This window comes from Balaenoptera physalus, assembly GCF_965194825.1.
Source record: "Balaenoptera physalus genome assembly, chromosome: 19".
NCBI lineage: Eukaryota > Metazoa > Chordata > Mammalia > Artiodactyla > Balaenopteridae > Balaenoptera > Balaenoptera physalus.
The window spans coordinates 47,012,054-47,034,931 of NC_138900.1; the positions used below are offsets into that span (position 1 = coordinate 47,012,054).

General features: G+C 44.4%; 1 protein-coding gene across 2 annotated transcripts in view; it reads right to left on the reverse strand.

The window, feature by feature from the left end:
• CDH11 (cadherin 11) overlaps positions 1-22,878 on the reverse strand; it is a 142,470-nt gene that overhangs the window by 64,228 nt on the left and 55,364 nt on the right. Inside the window, exon 2 of one of the 2 annotated variants that reach the window (XM_082439486.1) lies at positions 17,966-18,093. The gene's annotated coding sequence lies outside the window, so the exon portion shown is untranslated. Of the gene's footprint in view, positions 1-172; positions 261-17,965; positions 18,094-22,878 lie in introns of those variants that run through there. The other variant, XM_082439487.1, reaches the window with a different exon arrangement.

Here is a 22,878-nt window from a genome sequence, read left to right on the forward strand (position 1 = left end):
AATGGGAATGTGGGACTGTGAAAGCACAGGAACTGCTCAAGAAGAGGAAGTGGGTGAGGCAGGAAAGGTAGGCACAAGGCAGACCACAAGCAGAAATAATAAATAATAATTATAATACTGATAGCGTTTACTCTTTGGCCAATGCAGGTGAAGGCAATGCATGGATTCATACCTGTACTGCAGCATGCAAAGACGGAAAGTCAGCAGCAAGTCAGTTGACCATGCAAAAATAGCCAAATGTCCATCACTGTGGTTCTCCTCTGTCAAAATAAACGGGTGTCTGCTTCAATTAGTCATTTTTCATCGTTAGACGTGTTAAGACCTTAGAACTCAGAAGCAGCAGAGTGCCTATGACTCAGATTTAAGGTGAGTGTGTTACGACTGTGGGGGAAAAACAAAACCCAAAACCAACCACATCTGTCCCACCTTCAAGGGTTGGTGGTTGGGGGAAGGGACAGAGAACAAAGGGAGAGGCAGGTAATATATTGTATTGCATGCCTGCAATGTTAGACCTTGAGCTAGGAGCATGAATGATACTTGAACTCCTTACAGTCTTGTGATGTAGGGATAATTATTCCTACTTGACAGATGAAACGGAGAGTCAAAGAACTTAAGTTCCCCAAGTTCTGACACCAGATAAAATGTCATAACCTAAATTTGACCCCAGCTACAGGAAATAAGCTCAAATACACGTTCCAAGCATTCTCCAAATCCCCAATAAACTCAGCCAAAGAAAAGTGGCTCTTGGTATAACAGAGGTGGTGCCTATGCAAAGAAGGAAATTAATTTTATTCTGATTTCCCCTGATCTGTACTGTATGTACCAAATCAGAGCCCTCTTTGCAAAATTAAGGGCATTAGTTATCTTTCCATTCAGTCGGAGTGGCATTATACTTGCATGCAGACACTCCTAGCTAAGCAGAGGAATATCAAGTTTTTACAAAATCATTCAAGAGGTGAGACCTAACCCTGATTAGCGTTTCAATAAGAAGCGTAAGACTAAATAGAGACTAAACACAGGATCACAGAGGCAATTAGGCATCTTCTAGACAGCCAAGATTTTCCTCAGACCAATCGACTTGGAGCAAATGAGAATTTTTTTTCCTATCTCTTTCTTTTTTTCCCCCTGCTGTGAAATGACCTGCCTTAAATAACTGAGGAGGTGACAGCAAGCCCGTTAAAGAAAACGTTTGCCCATTAAGTGAGGCTTAATTAAACAGAGCACAGGCTAATTGCTCTTCCATCTAATAAGTGGTACACTGGTTAAAATCATTCTATTTGCAGTGTTTGGTCTGGGAGGCCTGTGATGACACCCTACCAGTAAACTAGGGGAAAAAAACACACAGAGACTTTAAGAAATCACATGCCACTTTGCAAAGCAATGGATGAACTGGAGATGTGTACATGCAAATGAAGTTAATCAAATATTAATATTTATGTCCGGTTACTCTCTCTTTAGATTTACTCAGAACGATGAAGCTACATTCACTTATCCCTTTAGATGAGGCATTTGGAATTACTGATAAAAGGCTTAGCTGTAGGACTGTGAGGGTGTAGTGATTGAAATTCTCCAAGAGTGCATCATCCATGCTCCATGACGATGGGGGTCACATGTGTTCTGTTCATCATCTTACTTCCAGTGGGTAGCTTGATATATTGAGCACGTGGGAAGCATTCAATGAATACTTGTTGATTGAGTCTGTGGGAAAAGACTTATAGTGGACACATTTGTGTCTAAAGTGGTAACCCTAGAAATGAGCTTGGATGGTATTATAGCCTGAATTGTTTCCCTAAAAGGTGCTGAACTCCTAACTCCCAGTACCTGTGAAGGTGACCTTATTTGCAAATAGGGTCTTTGCAGATGATCAAGTTAAGATGATGATGAAGTCATTAGGGTAGACTCTCATCCAATATGACTGCTGTCCTTATTAAAAGGGGACATTTGGTCACTGGGGAACACCATCTGTAAGTCAAAAACTGCTTGAGGCCCCCAGAAGCTAGGAGGAAGGCGGGGCACAGATTCTCCCTCACAGCCCTCAAGAAGAAGCCCACTCTGCCAACACCTCGATTTTGGACTTCTGGCCTCCCAAACTGTGAGACAAATTTCTGTTGTTTAAGCCACCCAGTTTGTGGTACCTGGTTACTATGGCAGCCCCAGGACACTGACACAGAAGGAGAAGGGCAGAGTGCAGGCTGAGCAAGACCATTGTGATTGTCAGTTCTTCCCAGTCACCCGCCCCCAGGCCATGAGCCTCCACCCCCCCACCCCATGAGCCATGGGCACTGCTGTGGCCAAGAGCATGGGGTTTAAAGCCTGCCTCTGCTCTTCCTCATCACATGCCTTCAATTGAAAAGCGGGGGAATAGTATAGCACATTTCTCCTTGGGTGGTTGTGAGCATTAAATGAGATAATTCTTGTGAGGTGCTGGACACTGTATGTGGCATGTAGGAAGTGCTCAATAAATACTATTTCTTATCATTGTCAGCATTAAAGCCTCGGCCCCTAGAACTTAATAGTGTTGAGGTCAATTTTACATTTCTCTGGTTTGTCACTGAATCAGTGTGCACGTGGCTGTGTCTGGACTGTCCAGATGGATCTGGCTGGTAACGTACGGTGCTTGGAGCCCAGGTGGGCCCCTCACCACTGGAGGGTTGTGGCCAAGAATTCAGGCTGTTCACACTGGCTTTAATAGGTGGTCTCCTGCTCTATATCATGCCCCACCCCACTGAGCACACACACAGATTTATCAATAGGAGGCACTGGAATCTGCAAAGGCCTGGCCATACTGGAACTGACCTTGGAGGCCTGAACAACAGCAGGGCAAGCCAGGTGCTGGGCTGCCGAGTGAGCGTGGCAGTGGCCTCAGTGAGGCTGCTGGGAGCCCAGGTGATAGCAAGGGCTCTAGCTCTGACTAGCGTTTCAGTGGGAATCCTCAGGTGAAAGAGAGCACACCTGTCAGTCAGAAGGCAAGGGGGCTGCAATGAGGGAGGTTTCTAGGTCCTCCAGATCACCATACTGGGTAATGTGTCCAGAGCTTGATGATCATTATGTTACTTACCCCTCACAGCAACTCAGTGAGGTACGAATTACTATCTTTACAGATTAGGAAAGTGAGGTTCAGAAGTCCTTTGGTAATTCTGGGCAAAGTCACAAAGCACATCAGTGGCTGGTAGTCAAACCTGGTGGAATCCCAGAGCTGCCCCCGCTAACCATTATGCTCCACTGCCTGCTGGCACTGCCCCTGCTAGAACGCTGCCCTCAGCGGGCAGTATTTAAGCCAGATTGAAGACTGCAGTATCAAGTCCATCTGCTGATCATTTATAGTCACACACTTAAAAAGGCATAAATGCTTTTTGAATACCAGTAGTACTCATCCTTAATTTTCTGCATTGTTTATGAGATGCCTAGAATGGAGCAATCACAATAATGATTCATACTTTATAGCACTTTGTAATTTACAAAGGACTTTCACACACATTAGCTCATGTTACACATCAGCCAACAAAAGCAAGGGTTATTATTATCCTCGTTTTATTGATGGAGAGTGAAAGAATAAGTCAGACTAATGTTCAGAGATACTAGTGAAGGTGAAGGCTGCTATCTGAGAGTAGGGCTTAGGCTGAAGATGCTGCCCCAAGAAAGGAAAAAATTTCCTTGAGGGGAAACAGGGTTTCCAAAATCAGCTCCCATTTGGCCTTCCTCTCATCCAGGAGGACACAGCTGATTAACAGCAGCCGATGGTAGGGGGGGCTCACAATCACGGGGTGCTTATTCCATGCTGAATACTGCACCTAGCAGTCTACGTGCTTTATTTCATTAATCTGCACACAGCCCTATGGGTTTTTTACTACTGTTATCCCCATTTTATAGGTGAAAAATTGAAACTCTGAGAGGTTAAATAACTCACTGAAGGTCACACAACTAATACCACCCCTGACCATCTGATCTTAGAGGTTCTACTTTTAGCAATTTGACTTTAAGGATTGCCCAATTAGTACAGCCTTTCTCATAGAGAAAAAAAAAATACTCTATAGTATCTGTTTTCTTTTTTCCGCCCCTAGAGCCTCCTGACTTTCACTGCACCTTGCACCAGGTCAGATTCAAGGCTTGATTTGGGTTTGATTCAAGGCTTGGCTTCATTCTGCTCAGGGCTCTTAGAGGTGCTGGATCTGATACTGCACCTGCTTGGAAGGTGCCTGCTGTGTTCCTCCTCTGTAGGGACTGCGGTTTGCAATTAAAGAGATTAATTTTGTGCCAACACCTGAATCCATGCATCCAAATATCCTGTTGGAGGCAGCTTCTGAGTCACAGAAGACATGCAGACCCATCTCATCAGAGTTACAAGTCACTGCTCACCACAACCCACGTTAAGTGGCAGGACCTCCTCACGGCCTGCAGCCATCTTGTCTCTGGGTGGCTCGGACGAGCTTCCAATATTCTCCCAAGACAGTGCTCTTGCCACTTCTAAAATGATTCAAAACACAGATCCCCCAAAAGAGTCCCAGAGAGATCATCAGTGAAGACGGTGCCACAGGCAACGAGTGTCCAGCTTCCAATGGGAGGTGAGCTCTAGAGGCGAGAGGGATCACTGGGATGCAAGGGTTTCAACTTGTTTGCAAACATCCCTCACTCGACTTTGCCTGAAATAACTTGGAAAAAGAGGGATTTGAGATGGGAAGACAGAGGGCTGTAAAGGAGACAACAAGGCAGATGGAGATTTTTTTTGCAAGAATTTGGGTAAAAGAGGAAATGATGAAATATACTGTGGCCTTGGCTTTCTGTCCACTAGGGAGGGAGAGTGGAGACATTCAGGGGGCTGACCAAGTCACTTCACAGTGGCCTGCCATGTACCAGAGAAAGCCAGATCGCCCAGACTGAGGAAGGCTCACTGCTATAGCTAAGAAGCTCCGTTTTGGATTTGAAGTATTAATTCAACTTCCTTCTTCTCGAGTCACTTACCAGTTGTGAGGCATCAGGCAAATTAGTCAATCTGTCTCACACTCTGTTTTCTCATTTGAAAAATGGACATAAAATGCTCCCCAGCCCAGGCAAAGTGGTGGGAATTAAATGATACAAAGACAGCATCCCTACATGTCTGACACATAGTAGACTTCTTCCTCTTTTTGCTTTTTTCCTCTCCAATCCTGGATCCATGAACGATGTATCTTCTAAATAGAAGAATTCAGCCCCCACCTTAATCTTGTAAACCTGAGCTCACATCCTCAGTTACCTGGGATCCACACATTACAGAAAGCACCCAGTGCCAGCCTCCTGTCTACGTCATCACATGGCCCAGCCTGAGCCAGAAGCACCCGCAGTTAGAAACCCTGATGAAGGCTCATGGAAAGCAAGAGAAGATGATAGCTGTTTCTATTGTTGTTGTTTTGCAATGGGCTGTTTTCCCTGAGAAGCCAGTAAGCATACCTTAACACCAACCTGCACTTTTTTTGGTTCACCTGTGATCATTTCTTATAGTTCATAGATTTTCAACAGAAGAACCGTTGAACCCCGGGGCCCCAGAGTCAAGCTCCTCCCCCTAACCTCAGTTTACAAATAAGAAAGCTGAAGCTTAGAAAAGAGGCAAAACTTGGTCAGGCTAACTCTGTTGGAGGGAGCATTATTCAGACAGAAGTATCTTCGCAGACTGGCTTCCTTACAGGGCTAAGATGAGTGGAAGCCTCCAGCCACGGCCAAACAAGGCCACTGTTCCTGCCAGCGTGCAGAGCTGGGCATTTACAACTGTGGCAATCCCTAGCTGTCTCCTGGAGGTATGCAAGCAAATGTCATTATCAGTGATTCTAAGGAGGAGAATAAACATGTATTGAGTTATTACTATGTGCTGGGAACCGTGCTAAGTATTTTACATGCATTGTCTCATTTGATCCTTGCAACAGTCCTGTGAGTACAAACGATGCCCCAGCACAAAGATGTCCATGTATTAATTCCCAGAACCTATAAATGTATTAAACTGTAAGGCAAAGAGGACTTTGTGAATGTGGTTTAATTAAGGGTCTTGAAATGGGCAGATTATTCTGGATTATTCAGGTGGAGTCAGTGTAATCACAGGGTCCTTATAAAAGGGAGGCAGGAGGGACAGAGAGAGAGAGAGAGAGAGAGAATGGATGAGAGAAGCAGAGGATGAGGTGATGAACTTTGAAGGCAAAAGAAGAGGCCATGAGCCGAGGAACCCAGGAGACACCTAGAATGTGAAGAAGACAAGTAATAAGATTCTCCCCTAGGACCTCCAGAAGGAACACAGCCCTATGGATAACTTGATTTTAGCCCATGGGGCCCATTTTAGGCTGCTGATTTCCACAGCTGTAAGATAATAAAGTTGTGTTGTTTTAAAGCCACTAGGTTTGTGGCAGTTTGTTACAGCAGCAGCAGGAAACTAATACGCCCATTTAACAGATGAGAAAGCAGAAACTTTATGAGGTTAAAGCACTCAGCAGAAGTCACACGTAGCGGTTCACAAGGAAGCTGAGATGATGCACAGAGGGGGACGCCGTGGCCCCTTCTCCTCTGTGCTGAGCTACATCGCGCTGGGCAAGGAGAAGGAAAGTACAGTTTCACAATGTAAAACATGCAAGTCCTTCTTCAACCCTGGGAGACAGTCAAGACGGCCACTGCTTCCTGCTCCATTAAAAACAAAAACAAAAAAACACGAGCACAAGAGAGAGTTACTGTTCTGTTCAAAGTCACAGTTAGAGGAAGACCCGAAATTCCAACCCAGGTCATTTTGTGTGACACCACTCCCGCCCCGTGCACGGTGCTTCTTCTGTGTTTTGTGGGACACTTTAGTTGGCACCACCCTTCTGCAAAGAGGGGCACCCTGTTCATGGGAACCAGCACGTGGCGCCAGCAGAGCCCAGGGAGGCCGTGCCTGTTGCCATGTTCACAGGCTAACACTCAGGCCAGCTCGAGGGGAGGCCGGCCCTCCAGGGCAAACCTGCGTGCCTGTGCTGTGCAAACCTGGCTGTGACCTGGGTTCCGTCATTCACTGCGAACTTCTGTCTACAGGAACCTGAATTTGGAAACACCTGGATATTTAGAATTGTGTAGACTCAGGCATTGCCATCACCACCACCCTGAGCCCTGTTCAGGAAGCCGTCTCTATGTGACAGGCATTGTTCTAAGTGCATTAGAGGTAATAGCTCCGTCAACGGTCACAAAATCCCTATAGACACTGACTATTGGGCGATTACAATAATCACCCCACTGTTGACCACATTCGACAAATTAGCAAAGAGGATCACAGAGCAGTCACTTTCCAGCAAGAAACAAGATTAGAACCTGGCCATTCCCACCCCTGAGTCAGGCCACTAGTCCAGACCCTTCAATGAGGGGAAAAAAGCAAACACTCTGAAATAGGCAGGGATATATTTCAGGAAGTATTAATCTTTTATTATTATTTTTTATTCATTTAACTTCTTTAAAAGCTAAGAAAATTGTAATGAAATTGGGAAAGAGGATGTCTGCTGCTTGAGAAAGACTCCCATTTCCTAAATCTCAGCTCCTTTTTACTCTACAAAGATCTACTTTTATTTACGCTTCCTGAACGCAGCCAAACAGTGGGGACTGCCGGGATTTGGGCTCTGGCGGGAGATCGCAAACAGAGCTTCTGTTTTGATCTCACTGCTTAGGTTAATGCATCGTGATTCCTCCACAGGCTGTTTCCCAGGATGCTGTTATTTCACTGTCTGCTGGGGAAGAAAATGTCCCCGTGAAAATAAATGAAATGCAGCAGTATTTACAAATCCTGAGTCAGATTTCCATCCTGTCCAACAGGATGAGAATTTGACCCATTATTTACACTAGTAAGCTGAGAATGACATCAAAAGCTCTCTTATGAACTGCAGGGGAGATAATGATTTAAGTGACTTTAATCTAGACGTGTGCTTTACAATAGAAATGTGTATCTGCTCCTTCTACAGAGGAGAAGAGAAACAGCATTGACTTCTATATTTAACGGACAGGACACCCAATTCCAAGCCTCGTTTCTAAATATCCGTGGATTCCACATCTCTATGGTTTCACTTAGAAATTCTGCTTGCCCTGGAGAAATAGGATGCGTATAAAGGTCCAGGGAGAGACAGAGCCCTAAGTGGAGGTGGAAACACCCTGAATGCCTGAAGAAGAGAATTCAGCGTTCTTTATGCAGCCTGGAAAGCAGATGTGATCTCCTTTCTCCCGGTCCTCCTTTTCTCCTAAGACACACCCCACCTCCACAGATGCAGGCACACTCATACTGATCACTCGTCACAGGGGTGCCGTAAGAACAAATGAGAGAAAAAAGAGGTGAGGGTGGTCTACAGAGGGAAGTCACTGTCACTGTTGTCATTCGTGTTATTGTTGTATTCCAGGGTCTGTTTTTTCTGGGCACCAGGAGCGTGGTATGGGAAGCATCTAAGTGCTGGAGCCAAGAAGGGCTAGAGGTGAAGACTCAGCCCCACTATTCACTGTGGCTTCATGGGCAAAGCAGGAGCTGATCTGACCCTTCACTTCCTCATCTGTAAAATGGGTATGAGCTTCCTTCCTATCAATGTCAGTCTGTCCCATCCCTTTTTTCTATTGGAACTAAGCTCAACTCCCTGAACAAGATTTACTCTGAATAAGATTTACTTATTAAATTTAGCACTTAAAAAAAATAACAGCTTTCTTGAGATATAATTCACATAAAGTCCACCCTTTTAAAGTGTACAATTCCATGTTTTCAGTAAATCTGCAAAGTTGTACATTAATCCACTGCTATCTAATTCTAGAACATTTCACCAATTCCCAAAATCAAAATCATAGCCATTAGCAGCTACTATATTTAGAGTACAGTTTACTAATCAACATCCTATTCTTCTTCAAGGTCTAAGAAATCTTCTCCAAAGTCCACACTGAATTACTCCTGAAGTTACACTCAGCACCAAAGTGTCAGGCATTTGATGTACACCCCTCTGGGGCTTCCAGATTGACAGCTGAAATCTCCCCAGCCTTCCCAAATAGATGGTACGCTCTTGGAGTGCAAAGGCCGTGTTGCCTGCACTTTCTTTCCCCCGGCACCTCAGCTCAGGGCTGAACACACAAGTTGGCGCTCCGTAAATGCCTGGCTCCTGACCGACTGGCCCATCACCACTTCTTCCGAAGACCAGCACGTTTGTCATCTGTCTGCTTCTCTGAATGCCAGTGCCTCCACAAGCTGTCATGTTCCATGATTATTCTCCCCAAAGCATGTGCTGTTAATTTTTCATCTTAATGAACTGTCCAGTCGAGTTTAGCAACGGGAATAGTGATAGAGGCACAGTAAAAATGGCTTATGTCCTGCTATTGTCAGAAGCCTTCTCCCCACAACACTGGCACATAATTGGAATAAAATATCTCAATGGCTACAAACATCATTTGTCAAGAATAAAGTGGGGTAAGTGCTATTTCAAAAATTCATACTCATGGGCTTTATAAACACGGATTATTGGAACGTTCCTCCAATTGATATCTGCTCAGGCATTTAAGTGCATGGCTATTATTCTCTGTGTTTGCTTGAGTGAAACCACTTTGGGTACCAAGCTACATGTCAGCCCCAATTTTCCAGAGTATTACAGATGCACATTCTTTTCCGGTGGGATTAGGGTCAGGCAAGCCAGAGCAGGCCCGAAAGGCCTGTGTTAATGCGCAGATGCACACGCGGGAAAGCCATGATGCAGCTGTTGGCATCCCCAGAGTGGAGTGCTCCGGGAACCGATGCCACTCCAATGTGAATGGTGGCCCAGGAGGAACTCAGAGCGAGAGCGAGAGCAAGAGAGGAGGGAGAAAATGAGGAATAGAGAGAGAAGCGTCTGAAAATTCTGAGCAACCCAGCAGCACGGAGGAGCTCACGCTCCAGCCCTCGGCCACACACAATTTTCTAAGACAGGCAACCAACCATCATATTCCTGTCGACCCATAAGAGAAACATTCAAGAATTAGGTGTTGATTTAGTCATTCATTCAAGAAATATTTACTGAGCTACTACTAGTGTGGACCACATTGCTCTGGATGTTGAGAATATAGGGGTGGGCAAGGCAGACCATGTCTCTGAACCTCAAGGGGCTTAGACTGTCATGGGGGAAACAGATAATAAAAAAGTAAACCATGAAAGGGAATAGACATGATATTCACACATTATGATGACTCCTGTGAAGGATAAGACAGAATGATGACATACCGAATAACCAAGTGGTGGCTGTGCCTTTACAGGTTGTGACATCAGGAAAGGCCTTAAATAATGGAGAGCCAGGCATGTGAAGGGACCGAGACTGAGGGAACAGAAAGTGCCAAGCCCCTGAGGCCTCTCCATTAGGTAGAAGTATTGTGCCTGAGGTCCACAATACCTTTACGGGCTCACAGGAAAGTTTCAGTTTCTTTTAAGGTCAGAAGGAAAATTGACCTTTGAGGGTAAAGATTATATTCATCTTCATACCAAAGCAGCCATAAAATATAACATTTAATTCTTTTAATAGAAAAAGGAGCTCATAAAGGCAAAGATGCCCAGGGCCCATGAAGACATATCAAGACCCCCAAGGAACCAAGGCACTCAGGAGTCAGGAACCTGGAAGAGAGGGTCCTTCTCAGCATCTTCAGACAAATGGAGACTGAGAAGGAAAACTGATGCAAGAGGATGGAGTGTTAAGCATCATGAAGCACAGGGACCCTCAGCAATACGGTATGGATGGGGAGTTAACTGGGAGGGTGGAATAGGGGCTTCAAGAGATGAGAGGGGGTGGGGACTGGATCATGTCAGTCTTAGGAGCCAGGCGGAGGGACCTGCAATTTATCCTGTGAAAGACCGCAAACTTCTGAAGCTTGGAGTTTTAGACTGAAGGAACTTGATACAATTTAGACTTTAGAAGAATCTATCCTGCTGCAGCTCGGTGGAGGAGGACTCGGGAAGAGATCAGGGAGCCGGATGTGCTCCCATGAACCTGGCCACCAGCGACCCTGGCCCTTCCCGTGTGAGTGCAGGCTGCTCCCTGCCACTGTGCGGTCCAGCGCAAACCCTGGACAAGAATGCAACTACACAAGCGACAAGGGCTTTTTCTTTGCCCAAAGCATGATGCAAATGGTTTAGGGGTATTGAGTAACAATGCTCCTAGGTCCGTTTTTCAAGTGGAAATTCTGAAAAGAGAATGGGAATGTTGAGAGGTCCAAAATATCATCTGTTATGGACAGAAATGTGATACTTAAGGGAACTTGCTAGATTTTCATTTAGAGAGGTTCCTTCTAGCTCTTGCAGGTATGTGGTCAAACTTTTAAACATTTGTTTTCTTTAAGAAAAAAAAAAAGTATAAGAACTGTTGCTGTGGAAACCTAACATCATTTCAAATGGTGCTTAGATTCTAAAATTCAGAGCCTCTTGAAAAGATGAACTCACTGACCCCTCCACAATTTTTCTAAAGCCTCTAAATGGAGGCATTTGCCAGGTGTCTGGCTGCAGCCTTCTAGATTCTCAGCAGACACGGTTAATGGGTGGCTGATTTTAATATGTCTTGTTACCCTTCCTTCTTTGCTGTCTCAAACTGCTTTGAGCTCTGCATGCCCCACAGGGCACAGGGTAATTTGGGTTAGTAGCCTCTGGAGGAAATGGTGAGTCTCTGTCTTGGAAATCACATGGGGCTGGGAGGCTGATGGGCAATGGCCTGATTTTGTCCTGAAACATTCTGGGAGCAGCTGAACCTTCCTGATGGGCCCAACTGAAGAAAACAGGTAGACTTAGAAGGGGGTCAGGGGAGCCCCCTTCACTGGCATTATGAGTTCCATGAGAACAGGAACTGCAGTAATCTTAGTCACAGGTGAATGTGCGGATTTAGCACAGTGTAAGCAGTCAGTAAATGTGTTTGATACATGAATAAATCAATTACTGAATGGCCAGGAAGTCATTCCCTGGTGATTCCACCTGACCCCTCTCAGGTTCTCCTACTTTCTTCAGCCCAGATATGTTTATCACCCCATAGACACTGAGCACCCAGCCTGCAAAGAGCACGCAGAGGCCTTGGCACAAAGCACGAAAGAATGTCACGGTGTCTTTCGGGAATTATTTGATGAGTGAATGAGTGAATGAATGAATACCCGAAAACAATCCTGCTGGGCCCAGAGCACTTGACGGCAAAACCATATCACACTGTCTTCTTGGGTTACTTCCTGCCTGTCACTGTACTCAAAGTCCCTCTCACGTTGAGAACAAACTATTCCTTGCCGTGTAATGCACGGAGGAAATGCACAGATAAACGAGCCGTGTTCAAGTGCTTTGATCTTTAAAAGGAGGGAACCCTACACCAGCCTTTGAGATGCCGTGTTGACTCTGACAAGCAGAACAGAAAAGTCACACTATCTACGTGGCTGGTTGCCGGAAATGAAGTGAGTAGATTTCAGCGGGACTGTCTGTTCCCATCCTGGACCACTGGGTCCAGAAGGCAAGTGTGCAGAGAGCGTGATCACCTGCCTGAGACTCCCCTACTTGATGAGACAGCGGAAGATCCTTTCCCAAAGATGAGCATCAAGTGGGTAGCAAGTGGCCCAAAGAGGGGCCCCTCCTGCCATCTCCATCCTGGGGGTACATTTGCTGCTTCTGGCATCTCAGGGAAACTGACAAAGAGAGGAACGTATTCTTGGTTTCAAGTACATCTTGGTTATCTTGCTAAGTAAGTGCTGGGGAGAGAGAAGAAGCTCACCTAAGTGTCTGGGTAACTGACGTCCAAGCTGTACCTCGATTAGGCATTATGTTCATACAGCTTTGGCATGGAACATGGGGAAAATGATTTTAAAAAATCAGTGACTCAAGATGAAGGGTTTATAATAATTAATTTTACTATTTTTGCAGCTTTTCTGTAGGTTTGAAATGTTTTAAAATTTAAAGAAAGCTTAAAGTCAGAGAACAAGCAACAAAAACAAGGGGGGAAACTTAATAAAGTTTTCTTTTTAAAATCAAGGTGTAGAACAGTGTACATACGAGTGTTTACAGTTGGATACCACCTACGTATACAAACATGGAAGAAGCGAGTACATGGGTGTGTGGTTGTAGCGTCGTAGCTGCCTGGAAGCTCTCTGGAGGGTCACGTAGAAAACTGAAAATAGTAGTTGCCTCCAGGGAAGGAAACTGACAGACTAGAAGATAGGGATTGAAGGGTACTTAATTTTCTGTAGACCTTGTATCTGTCTTACCTATTTACATAAACAAACAAACAGACCACCTACTCATGAATATTTTGGCTCAAGAACTTGTGCACTTTTCTCTTTGCTTGAAAAATCCTTCCTGATTGTCTCCTGGTAAATTCTGACTCATACGTCACATCGAAACCCAAAGGTCACCTCCTCACTGAAGCCTTCCCTGATTTTCTCTATCAGAGTCAGTCCCTCTGTGCTCCTACGAACCCATGGAGCTGTCTCTAAGAAACTCTAAGCCATGGTTATTTACTGCTGACCTGGCTCCATCACAAGAAGGGGTGCTCTTTAAAGACATGACTTTGGTACAACTGTCGTGTTGATTCATGTGCATTTCGTTTATTGTTGTATCGGCACCTAGTCCAAGGCCTAAAATAGGAATGGCTCTCAAGAGATGATTGATGATTTTCCTGTCCCCATGGGTTACCTCTCACTCAGTGCCTACATTCAGCAGCACACTGCTGCGTTAGCCAGCAGCACCTAGGTCTGTCTCCTTTATAACCCACATGGAGATTTATGATATGACCACCAAAAGAATTGTAATATAACCACCATCCAACTTGGTTAAGACCAGAAGGCAAGACACCAAAGAATTGGAAGAGACACACTGGAGGCACTACGGTACTGTACTGGGGCGTGGAGGCCCCGGCCCTACACATGGCTCATCGCTTGGCCCTCAGGAAGTTCATCCACCTCTCTGAACCTCCGTGTCCTCATCAGAAGAGAATCAGGACAACGGCACATACCAAAGCGTTGCTGACGTCAAACAAGACAATGAACATAACGCACGTAGCACAGTGTCTGCACATGGGCGTTGCATCGAACATCAGCTCTCACTGTCCTGATCAGGAGGGTCTGTGCACTTTGTTCACCATTCCTTAAATAAAGCAAGATCAGAGAACCATGGCTTCGGTTGAAGTTTGTCCTTTAGTACCGATTGTGGCAAAGGTGGGATATTTACATTACCTGGCACATGAGAGCTTCCTGTATCCCTTAGTTGATTGCATTAGTGACAGTCACACTGTACACACTGAAGATCTGCAGAGGAGTCAGCAAGTGAACTGAGTGTCTGTTTATGATTCTCAGGGCACCAGCTACAGACAGATACTTGGCCTCTTTCTCCACAGTGGCCTATATCTAAAAATAGGAAATGTGCCTTCACAGACAGACCCAGCAGGCAGAGGGGGTTAGGAGGCAGGCTGCCGACATTTCACACTGTCAGGGACAATGCAGAGCCTGGTGGCTGCTCCAGCACAGGTGAGCTGCCCCCCTCAAGGGGCTTTTTGGGATTGATTTTTATGCAAATGTTTATGCAAATGAAAGATAATTGGGTGGCCTGTGATGAGCAGCCCCTGCTGATTATCAGTCAGGAGGGTCTCAACGTGTGTACACTTGTCATGAGTATAACAGCAAATACTTTTCGCTTCAAGACATTTGAATCTGTGCCCCAATGCCCTACTAAAAGCTCAGTGAGGTAGCAGGGCCAGGAAGCTCTGTCCTGTAGCTACTCAGGTCATTCCTCTCCTGCTCTGAGGAGGTGCCTAAGTAAGAAAAATGTACCAGGAATGGAAGTTCAAGTGGATTTCCCTAGAAGTCAGCCAGAGAGTTGATCCCTAAGTCCAAACCACTTCACAGCCATTTGTGAAAAGTCTTTCTCTCTACCTCCCATCACCCTCTCTTTCCTTCCCACTAGGATTCTGAGTGCTTTATACAGAGCTCCTTGACTGTAAGCTCCTTGAAGAAAGGGAAAGAGCCTTTCATCCCTGCCTGTATCCTGGCACATCACAGGCACTTGTTCAAGAAACACTGCCATCCTGAATGGATTGGGGATCAAGAATCTGAGTCTTGAGCCAAAGTTGTAGGTAAGTTTCATTTTGCTCTTCCAAAACCTTATAATATGATCCAAGTCCTTTCCTCCCTCTAGGGAAAAAAAAAAAAAAAATCCTATGTCTAAAACAAGAAGATTATCCTGAAAGATCAAAGGACTGTTCCATCTGTACCATGCTGTGTTTTTTTAAGGGTGCTACAAACATTAGAATAGTTTACCTTCCTCTCTTTGGAATAAAAGCTATGCAGAACTCTTCAAAACAGGCTGTTCTTAATTTATAAGTGGAAAAAAAAAAAACCTAAACGATTTCCTAGAAGAGAAATTAAATTGAAGTACTTTCTATTTAACTTCTGACTCTGTTTCATTGATACCTCATTCTAATTGTCCCTATTACCAAGAAAAAAAGGAAATGTCAGCCGCAAGTCCTACTGAAGAATTCAAAGGTCGGATGAAATGAAGAGACCCATTTGGCTTGGCAGAAATGAGATGATCATCATTCACAGGCATTTCCAGAGGAGGGATGCATTTCCTCTGCTGAGCCAGGCTTCAGAGCAAATGAGTGCAAAATATGCTAATGTGAGAGGAGTTGGCCACATAATTTCCAAGTCATATTGGTACATTTGCAGGAAAGCGTGGCTCTGCCTTCACTAAGAGTGTTTTCGTTCACTGGTTTATTCCCATGACAAACGTTGACCAGAACATGGGAGAAAGAGTTGGGGGGGGCTCCCCAAATTGAAATTTTGTCCCAGAACAAACCCACATTAAAATATGGGTGTAAAACACCTGGAAAATCACCAAAGATTTACACGCCCCCGCCACAGGGGCTGACCATCTAAGTAAAAATAGCTTGTGTGGGCTGCAGGAAAAGTCTTAAGCCTTACGTGGAGGAAATGTTTTTTGTCCATAATGGACCAGATTAATTCTGGGGAAGACAAAAGAAAGGAGTAGTCAAAGATAAAAGATCTAGCTAAAGTCAGACCTCCAAGGATAAAAACGTCCAAGGATAAAAGTATGGCAATATGGCCATAGGCAAGTTACTTATCTTTTCTAAAACTCGGTTTTCTCATTTGTAATATCTTGGATATTAATAGAATCTATCACAGTAGGTTTTTGCAAGGATTAAGGGAGGTGATACCTGTAAAGACCTTATGTGCCTGACATATCGTAAGCACTCAATACCTGTTAGCTGTCAACATTGTGACTTTTCTCTCTGTGGTAACATCAGGTCCCCTTCTTCATCTTCTATTCAAACTATACTTAAAGTCTCTATTCATACGTTTAGTAAATATTTATTGAGAACCTACTTTGCGCCAGATACAGTGCTTGCAACTGGGAGCCTGGTGGTTCCAAAATGAGGCCAATCCTCAAGAACCTTCAGGTCTAGCTGGGAAGACTGACAACTAAACAGGCAATTACAGCCCAATGTGGGAATCACAGTAAATGGTGTAATCTCGATGACTAAAGCCTAGGAGACACCCAAAGCCCAGTCTTCAGGGATCAGAAAGAACTCCTTAGAGATAGTGAGGTCCAAGTGAAGGTATAAAATGAGTAAAACTTAGCTTGTGAAGAGAGGGAGATTACTGGGCTTTGGGGAAATAAAGGTTGTGCCTTATAGTAGATCCTAGAGTGGACGTGTACAGTGAGGGCTTGGTGTGCAGAGAGCAGCTGAGAGTGACTCTGGGCAACAGAACAGTGGCCCCATCAACGAAGGGTCCTAGAAGCCCGAGAAGGAGTTCAGATCTGTAACATCGAAAGCGATTAAGTAGCAAAGTAACATAATTTCTGGATTTAGGGACACTGTTCAGGATATGTATGAAAGATGGATCATGCTGGAGCTGACGGGGGGAGAAGTAACACTGGAGGCAAAAAGATCTGTTAGGTGGCAACTGCGGCAAAATCTTGGAGAAAGGGGATCTGGCTTGCATTTGGATGGTGGCAGTGGGGATAGAGAAAAATAAAAATGTTTCAGAGATAGTCAGAGAGTAAATCAACAGGAATCAATTGTTATTGGAGGTAGGGGTTGGGAGGCATATGGGATCCCTCCCATGTTTTGGATGTGAGTGAATTTTGGTGCTATGGCTGAAATGTGGCACACAGGACAAGGTAAAGCTTTAGAGGAGAAAATCATGACTTGCATTTGGCCCCTGCATTTAAGGCACTTGGTGGACACACACATGGAGATGAGCCACCGACACGTGGAAGGATGGGTCTAGGACACTAAAGTGTGGAAAGTCATGCTGGTAGAATTAATTCTTAGATTTTTATTTGACTATTTGGACATCCTATAAAATATAGCTCCAGTTACCACTGAGCAGATAAAGGAGGTAAATACATTCATAGAATCCTAAGACTTAAGGACTGTTAGAGACTCTGGATCCAACCACCCTGTGGCCCAGAGAAGAGCTCCTTAACCTAGGGGCACACAGACAATGAACGGCAGAGCCAGGGCTTGGAGCTGAAGTCATCCTCCTGGCTTATGATCTAGTGCTCTTATGATCTAAAAGGTTCAGCCTCCTAGCGATCTCTTTTTCTTGTGGGATGTAAGCCACCTTGTACATATTTAGAGAATTCTTTTCAAAAGAAGAAAAGGGGATAAAAAACAACATGTCGGTTGCCTTAGTCAGTCTATCCAGCCGAGCTCTTGATAAGGAATTATAACCCCCTTTAGTTCCTTCTTTCTCCTCTGAACCTTCTATAGTCAAAAAAAACCCCCAAAACAAAAAACTACCATCATCCTTGTACGGGAACATAATAGGTGCTCCATAGAGATAACCCAATAACAACAGTGAATAATCACATTCCTCAAAGCCCAGGCCTACTTCCCTGTCAAATTCTACTCTGGATTTGTGAAAGTTCAAACCACAGCAGGTTTGTGTGATGGGCCTGGAAGCCATCATTTCCATCTCCACAAATATAGTTACATTTGAAACACTCAGTAACGCTGGTCCATCTTACCTTCTTCACCCATTGGATACTTGCTGCCAATTTCTATAACGCAAAACTCCACCCATCTGATTGGTCATTCAACAAATGGCAACAGGAATGATCGTCAGGAGGCCACTGAGCCGAATATACAGTGATTTCTGCAAAAAGTGAAAGGATCGTTAGTAACCTAGAGGTGACATGAATCAATAAAGTGATACACTACTAGACACTGGGGGTACACAGTTGCATAGGACACACTTTTCTCAGACAATAACAGTCCAGGTGTAGAAAGATGTAAACAAATTATCACAATTGTGTGCAAAGTGGGAAAAACTTGTCATGGATTTAGAGGTACCCACAGGATGGTTTGATGAACCATTTGTGCATCTGGAACTTTGATAACAAAGATAAAAGCAGTCATACATCCAACTTCTTATAATATGCTACATACTTTACACGCATCTGCTCTAGCACTAACAACAAACCTGTAGGGGAGACAGGAAGTCTTAGAGCCGGTTGCTGATAGAATCCACATTTTACTGGCGTCCAAAGCAAGTTCCTTCCCTCCTAAAGGGAGAAGCACTGTTCTGGTGCTGTCGAATCCTCATGGAATGACAGACTCAAGGGCAAAGAGTGACAGTGGTGGCAGTTGTGATAGGAGATGTCATCCCCATGCTGGCAAAGCAGAGCACTGGGCTGACAGAGCTGCAATTCTTTGTCAAGGCGACATTCCTCTCCACCCCCCTCCTGCTCTGCACCACATTCTGGAGTTTCTGTGTGGGGCTGTGTTCTGCCTGGATTCGGGTCTGATTCATCTTCACGTCTCCTGAAGTGTCTAACACGTTTCCTAGCCCAGAGCAGCTGTTCAATGTATATTTGCTGAATGAATGAAGAGAGGAATATGGAGTGTCTGAACAGCTGTCGTCTTCCAAAACCGAGGCACTGAACCAAGGAAGGTGCGGCTGGCATAGCGTCCCTGACACAACAGCATAAAGGAGTTCTTGAATGTCCTTCCTCTCCAGAACTTCTACCTTCTAGGATCAACTCGGGCTGCATTAAGGGCTTAAATAGCTTCTTACTTTGACTTTGTTATCCTTCATTTTTCCTAAATCCACTTTTCCTTGCTTCGTCTTGGTTCCACCTAACAGCTCCTCACACACAATGCTGTCTCCAAAACAAACAAGGACAACAACAACATGTGAAAAACCCTCTGGTGAAGGGCTGAGGATGAACTGTACATCTACTGAAATCTGTTCATGGCTCCTTGATTTGGTGACTGTATCAAGAACAGGAAAACTGTCCTAAGGTGTGCTATTTCCAGGATGTCAAAGATAGAGTAGCAGATGCACATGGAGTCATAAAAAGATGCACATGGAGTCACAAGGGGCAGTTCATTCAGCACATAACTGATGAGGAAGGACCCAACTTGCAACCACGTTGTAGCCAGTTTCCAGCAACCCTCCCCCAATGAATCACACACCCAGACATTCATGCCCTTATGTGGTCCCCTTCCATGTGACTCTGAGTTGCCCCTGGGTAACCAATGCAACACTGCAAAAGTGATACTATATGATTTCAGAAGCTGAGTCATAAAAACCTGGTAACCTGTCTTGTGTTCTTGGAAAGCTTGCTCTGGGAGAAGTCAGCTGCCATGTCTGAAGTCTGAATGCTCTAGACCTCCATGCTGTGAGGAAGCTCCAGCTAGCCATGTGGAGAAGCTGCACAGAGAGTGAGAGAGATGTCCAGCCATCTCTAGCTGTTCCAGGCATCCAAGCTGAAGAGCCAGATGGTAAGTCCAGGCGCCATCTTGGACATCCAACCCACTCAAACCTTCATGTGACTCCAGCCATCTGACTACACAGCATGAGAGCCCAAGTAACAACTGCCCAGAAGAGTTCACTCAACTCAACTGTAAGAGGTAATGATAAATAGTTGTTATAAGACACTAAATTTGGGGGTGGTATGTTACCCAGAAATGGATAAATAGGAGACCATAAACAGGGATGGAACCGGCATTTATTGCAGTCCTTACCAATGTATTCTCTTTAAATGCATATATCCACTCTGGGTATCATGAACTCATCAGGGTATCTCACCCCACCACTCAAAAAGGTCAAACTCTTGCCCGAGGTGTACAGCCCATAACACCCAAGGTGGGATCAGAATCCAGCAGTGCAGACTTCATAGCCTGTGTTTCTTCTCTGGTCTCCAATCAGTTCATGATACAGCCATTGTGCTTTTAAAAGTTTACTTCTCAAATCTATAAAAACGAATTGAACTCCCACTTGACCTTGCATTCTTTACCTCCCTGCAAAATATCTCCTTTAAAACTCCTTTCACCAAAAGCTTGCACTGACAATTAAGAGCCTTGGAAGGAAAGCAAAAATAAATGGGTGAATTGTCTATGAATTCTGATCACTGCAAACATTTGAGAAAGAGGGGCTTTGGGTTCTGTGGACAATGTCTGTAGTATATGATTATACCATCTTTCTTAGAAAAAAATGAACAGAAGATATCTAAGCTGTTTTTGTGCTTTTAACAGAATTGATGGGAAAAAAAGAGTTCATTAGGTTTGAGAGGGCTGGGCAGGTATAGTGCAGGTGTTCTCTTTCTGCATTGGTGTTCTTGGTTGGAATGTTCATTTTCCCTCTCCCCCCAGCCCTGCCCCACATCAAATGACTCCTCCGAGGCCTGGAATCATGTGGTCCCTTTTGAGACAGAAAAATACAACGCAGCCCTGCTGCACCCACTCCTGCCTACTCTCAGGGCATCTTCCCTTCATTTCCCAAGGCTTGCATGCCATCACGGGCCCTCTTCAAGTACGGGAACCACTGCTCTCTACCAGCCCCTTCCATTGCTGTGCTCGGCTACCCATAGTACTGAACCTTTTGGAGGCGCAGACACTCCATGCCATATATTAGTTCAGAGACTGAGAAATCAGGAAAAGGAACACCATGAAGTAAAAGGTGTAAAGTGGGATGGAGAAAATACTTGGCAAGCATATCAAAATCAAGGAGGAAACTCAGGGACAGATGGGGATGTGATTGTGGCAAATTTCTTTTGCTGAGCTCTGATTGTATTGAAGACTCAGTACATGCAGAGCCACATCCTTCCCTTTGACTCACGAGTCATGCTGCCATCCCTCTCAGGATTTCTGCTCCAAATCAAATACCCTGGCTTACAGCTCTCCATGTGTGGGTCTTCCTCTGGAATGTGGGCTCAGCCCAGCCAGGCGTGTGCCAGGATCATTGTCAACAGCACTCCAGCAACAAAAACACCAACATATAGTGCTGTGGGGGAGGATAAGGGCTGAAAGTATATGTGAATTAGATTAAAATAGTCCCCACCCCACTTACTCCATCAGTGCATGCTTCAGGATCCTCCGGCCACTAACTGTGTATATAGGTATGACACAGGGGTGATGGGGATAAAAGGGAAAGAATTGCCATTGAGTGGAGCAGGGTAGCCCAAGGAGAGAGTGACAGCTCCATTTTACAGGTGAAAAAAACTGAGGCTAAGTGGTAAATACCCAAATTCATAGAGCAAAGAAGCAGCAGACCAAATCACTAAAAAATCTACTCCTTTCCTGCCAGCTTTAAGAACCCACAACGAGACCTACTTCCCCGGGTAAATTATGCCCGTTTCTCTAGGATGTGATAACATAATTCCTACTTTTTGGTATAACAACACAACAGGGAATTTGAGATATTTTGGTATGGAGCTGAGTAATACAAACTATGATTAAATACATTACTATTAAACAATAAAATATCAGGTTTTTGAAACTTTTATTGGGCAAAGAAGTCAAGCAAAGGCCATATAATTTTCTGTTGGTCTAGAAACATCAAGTTGTTTTGTTGATATTGCTGTGTGTTTTTCTTGCTCTGCAGACAGGAGAAGGCGCACAGGCAGTAGAGCCTGGGTTCCCTGCAAATGGGGGCTTCTTCCTTTTATGGGTGTCACATGTTCCTGACATTGTTGAAGGGATGAATAAACCCAATTAAATACTCACCACTGGGTGTTTTTCTTTCCTGTTATTGCCCAACTTCCAAAACCATATGGTGAAGCATATTTTGTAAGATAAATTTGTAGATTACGATTAAAAAAAAAAATGAGGGAAGTAGCTATTAAGTGTGAGGGAACAGGTCTTAAAATCCAGGCTTTGCCTCTTCCAAGCTAATTTGAATTTGGCAAGAACTCTTTGAGCGCCAGTTTCTTCACTATAAAATGGGGATATTAATAACTCTTTTGTAGGATTAGTGTAAAGAATAGTGATAATAAATACAATACCTCACTTAGAGTAGGCACTTAATGATTAGTAGCTGTGATTATGAAAAGGTATAGATTGTGCTTTTTCAGTTGTGCATGATTAAAAAATTAGTTTTACCTTTTATTGTATATTTGCTGTTCACAAAGCCCTATGGTAGACGGATAAGCTTTCATATATTGATTAATAATCATATATTTGCATATATTAATATACATTCATGGAATATATAATTAGTATTAATCTATAAGCATTTTTCCACACCATTCCTTTTCAGATGAGGAAACTGAGTTTTTAAAGAAGTTCAGGGATCCCTCAAAGCACAATGGCTCAGCTTAGACCTCTGCTCCCATAGGACTTTAAGGGCTGCCAGCTGCCCACAGCTCAGGGCTCCCTGCAAAATCTCGAAGGCCGCCTACTCACTGCTTGTGCAGGGATGACGCCCAGCGTCTGGCTGTAATTACGGGAAAACATCCATAAAGAGTTCCTGGGCTCCAAATGGATTTGACACAGTGGCCCTTTAAATCAAACTCTTAGCATGATTATCTTTATTTCTCTTTAGTAGTTTTTCTAAGTAAGCCATGCCTTTAGAGGCACCTAATACAAAGTGACAACCTTCACCGTTTTCCAAAGCACCGATGGACTGGTGTAGAGAGAGTCCATTGTCACCATGGTA